Below are 4786 nucleotides of genomic sequence, written 5' to 3' on the forward strand. Positions count from 1 at the left end.
CAGTGTCATATCCTGAAGTGGCAACACAAGGGCTTCATTGGCCAGCAGGACCCACATTCCCAGCTTACTTAGCTTGCCTATAGAATATCATGCAACCCCTCTGAGCCTCAATTTCCTCATCATCTCGGAACCAAAATAACTGCCTGAGCCTTATTATGAAGAAAAATGGGATTATGGAAGTAGTTACTCCCTAAACTATAAATGGCATCCTCTAGGATTGTGCAGTGCACAATCTAGGCAACCACACAGAGAAGCCCTGATGACGAACATAAAGCCATTGGTGTGTTGGGCCTCTGCATACACTTACACATCAAACCGTTAACTTTAGCTCAGTCTTTTCCATGCACCTTCCTCTGTCCTTATGGCGGATGTCAGTGCTGAGGAAGAATCGCCATCCCTAATCTGCAAGTGCCTCTGTCCTCAAGGAACAAAAGTTTCTAGCAAGAAAATAGCCCAAGCCCTGCTATATTGCAGAACCAAACGCCATGGATCAGGCTCCAGAGAGTGGGGCAACCCACAGCAGGATAAGGGGATCAAAGGCTGAGGCAGCAGGGGCTTCTTCCCCGTAGGAAGGCCTTGACTCACACACCTTGAATGAAGGAGGGTGGCCACCCCTGGGTGACGGCGGCAATGTCCGCAAAGGTGAGGAGGGCCGTGCTTCCAAAACCACGGTCCTGCCGTCTTCCCCCGTGGCCCTCCTATGTGCGCCCAGGGTGGGGGTGAGGGCGAAGGCTGGGAGAGGCTTGCGACCAGCCCTTTGTCCCGGCTCCTACACCAGTCGGTTAATCCACTTCAAATGGGGCAGCTCCGGGGGAATCCTGAGTGACACCATTTTTCTATTACCCTTCATTACCACCACTTAGATCTTTTATTTTATTACAGACATTCTTTAGCCCAGGCACAGGCTGATCTCCTAATTGGAGCTGCTGTTTGCACCCCCACCCAGATCAAAGCCTCCCTGTTTGTTTGTGGAGGACGGAGGATGAACCCTCTTGCCGGCCTTTGAACATGAAGGCCCCTTTGTCTTCTAGCTGAAGTCGTCCCAGGCCCCAGGCAGGGAGGAGGCTGGGGGAGGCAGTGTCTGTAGCCTGGCCAGAGGCTTGGACCAGAGCTTGAGTAGGGGGCAGCTTTGGCAACAAGGCCCTGAACCCCTTGCCTGCCTTGATGTGGGGGGTAGCCTCGGCGTGTGTCTTATTTGACCCCCATGGTGATGTTTGATATGAATACTAGTCCAAATATTAAACTTTTTAAAAAATATACCAGATACTTAAGTACTTCTTAAAGAAATCAAGCCTTTTCCTTCTAATTTCTACTTAAAAATTAGATGGCCTGGCACTCCTGGGCTTCTATAGCTGAAATGAGATAACCAGTTTTCTGAAGGTTTTTCCTGATCGTTGGGGCGTAGGAGTCTTCAGCTCTTTTCAGGTACCTTACACACACACACACACACACACACACTAACCTGTTGTCATAAACTGTTGATTCCCCTGAAGTTCCTTCTTGTATATCTCTGGGCTCATAGGAACGTCTGCCTTGCCGTTGGAGATGGTAGGGAGTGGTGGGGAAATAATTGTGCCCATTTTACAGATGAGAAAACTGAGGCCCTGTGGCATTCAAATAACTAGCCTGAGGTTACCTGGAGGTTAACGATAGACTCAAGAATCAAGAAGTACAAGACAAAGGGAATTAGCACTTACCTGTCCTCTTTCATTTTGATATTATGGTCGGTATAGCTATTTTGGAAGAGAATGAGCCGCAAAGGTGCCTTCCTATACGTAGGGATGCCCGATGTGAGCACCAAAGGTCTATTATGTGCAAGGAGCAAGACTTTATCCACTCTTCACAAAAATCCTATGAGATGGGTGACAGTTTCTACATTTTACGATTGAGAAAACCAAGGCTTTGGGGGCTACAGAACGTGTTCGAGTTTACACAGTGGGGCCAACAGACCCCCCCGCCCCGATCTCCCTGGCTCAAAACCCTGCTAAGCAGCTTCATTCCCAGTGCATCATGAGATGGGTAATTACTTCTCAGAACCTTGGGTTTTCCTGTAGAACATGGGGGCCACCTGCTCAGAGGACACCTGTTCCTGCCTGCGGTTAGACTTCCCTCCCCTGACCACCACGCCCTCCCTTGAAACAGCCACTTGGACTGTTGGGGGACACCTGGCCCAAGCTGCACCCATCAGATCATTCCTCCTGGGGAGTAGGGATTGGGATCTAGTCTGTTAAACTGCACTGGGCCACAGGCAAGCTGGATGATGAAGTGTCCAAAAAGAAAGAAGGATGAAATTGATGTGCAGAGAGAAATAGACACAGAGGCCAGATGGTCCCAGAAGTCCAGTCCACCCCCAGCCCTTGCCCTTTGCCATCACCCTGTACCCTTCCTGTGGAGCACCATTTTATGTGGTGATATCAGAGATTATCCGTTCTTACAGCATATAATCCACAACATAAATAGTAAAACGGGTCTGGGTTCTAATCCTGCCTTTGCCCCTGGCTGTGTGCTTTTAGACAAAGTGCTTTTTGTTAACGTCAGTCTCTCCTTTAGAAAGTGGGAGTAATAAATCCCTACCTCACAAGGCTTTGGGGAGATTCAAAATATGTAATGTACTTGGCGATGCTCGCCCAGAGTGCCCGATACAGTAGACCCTCAGCTCCTGGCTCGTGCTTTGATCACCCCTGCAGTCACTATTATTATTAAACAGTCAGTGACAAGGAGAACAAGCAGTAGTTTTAACCACCTCTTGACTATTCCACTTTGCAGGCTGTTTACAACCTGATTTTCATCATCTGCTGACTTCTTTCCACTGTGGGATTCTACATGCTTAGGAAAGACGGAATTATCTTAGGGGCGCCTGGGTGGCTCAGTCGGTTGAGCGTCTGACTTTGGCTCAGGTCATGATCTCATGGTTCGTGAGTTCGAGCCTTGTGTTGGGCTCTGTGCTGACAGCTCAGAGCCTGGAGGCTGCGTTGGATTCTGTGTCTCCCTCTCTCTCTGACTCTGCCCTGCTCCTGCTCTGTCTCTCTCTGTCTCTCAAAAATAAATGAACATTTAAAATAAAAAAAAAAGAAAAGAAAGACAGAATTATTTTATCTTTTTTAAGAAATTTTTTTTAATGTTTATTCATTTTTGAGAGAGAGAGAGAGAGAGACAGTGTGAGCAGGGGAGGGGCAGAGAGAGAGGGAGACACAGAGTCTAAAGCAGGCTCCAGGCTATGAGCTGTCAGCACAGAGCCCAACGCGGGGCTCAAACTCATGAGCTGTGAGATCATGACCTGAGCCGAGGTCAGACACTTAACCGACCAAGCCCCCCAGGCACACCAGAATTATTTTACCTTTGGCCAAAACCCCTGCAAAGGAGAAGGCAGAGGTGCTTACAGCTAAAATCATGGTCGGCGGCTATGAATTTTACTCCACGACCTCGAGGTGTAAAATAAAGTCCTTATTTGGTTTTTCCAAAATCAAATTAAACAAGACTCCAGGCCCTGTCCCAGCAGCCTGACTGGACACGGGGTCCTGATCGCTGCTGACGGGTNTCACCTGGGCATGGCACCCGGTGAAGACCAGGGCCTCAGTCCCACCAGGCTGAGATGTAGCCATTTCACTCGGAGGGTCAACCACAGCCGTCTCCTCCAGTTCTGTCCGTTAGGGACCCAAGAATCCTATACATCCCTTTCCTTCTCATTACTTCCTCTCCCTAAATCAACCTCCCCCACTCAGAATCACTCTCCTCTCTCTCCATCCCTCTAGAATGATCTAGAACAGTGGTGCCCAAAGCATGCTTCTGGACCAGGAGCACCTGCATCACCTGAGAATTTGTTAGAAATGCAATTTCTTGGCACTTGGCAATCCATGTTTTGTTGCTGTTGTTGTTTATTTTGAGAGAGAGCAAGCAGGAGAAAGGCAGAGACAGAGGGAGAAAGAGACTCCCAAGCAGGCTCTGAGATGTCAGCATAGAGCCCAACCAGGGGCTTGAACTCATGAACCGTGAGATCATAACCTGAACTGAAATCAAAAGTCAGATGCTCAGCCAACTGAGCCACCCAGGCCCCCTGGCAATTCGTGTTTTAACAAGCCTTCCAAGAGATTCTAGCAAATGCTAAAGTTTGAGAACCCCTCGTCCTGTATAATCCTCACGATGAATTTATAAGTTTAAAACTGAAGGCCCAGGGGCACCTGGGTGGCTTAGTCGGTTAAGTGTCTGACTTTTGCTTAGGTCATGATATCGCGGTTCGTGGGTTTGAGCCCCGCGTCGGGCTCTGTGCTGACTGCCAGTCTGTGACTCCCTCTCTCTCTGACCCTCCCTTGCTCACGCTGTCTCTCTCTCTCTCTCTCTCCTAGAAATAAATAAAACATTTAAAAAAAAACAACTTTAAAAAAAATAAAAAATAAAACCGAAGGTCCAGAAGGTAGGGTGTCTTGAGACAACTTCAGGTCCTGGTACATGCAACATAGCATCCTCCCACGTGGGGAGCAAACAATAAACACCTGAGTCCTGGGCTAGGGAGACAAAGGCTGGCATGTATGGCAGTGTGGGTTGTGCACTGCACAACTCCAGGGGGCACCAGCCACATAAACTACCATGGGAATGAACCACCCGGTGGCCAGGTCGGGGAACATCAAGGATCCAAGGAGCATAAGGAGGGGGTCTTGTGGTCTTTTGAAAAAGTGGGTTTGGGGAGTTCAATCTCAGACAAGAGGTCATTCGGAAGATGGGAAGAAAAACAGTGCAAAACATGAAGTCAGCCCTAGGGGGCGCTGTCTATGTGGCCAACCCACTTCAC

The sequence above is a fragment of the Crocuta crocuta genome, unplaced genomic scaffold (assembly GCF_008692635.1).
Source record: "Crocuta crocuta isolate KB4526 unplaced genomic scaffold, BGI_CrCroc_1.0 scaffold124, whole genome shotgun sequence".
Classification (NCBI taxonomy): domain Eukaryota; kingdom Metazoa; phylum Chordata; class Mammalia; order Carnivora; family Hyaenidae; genus Crocuta; species Crocuta crocuta.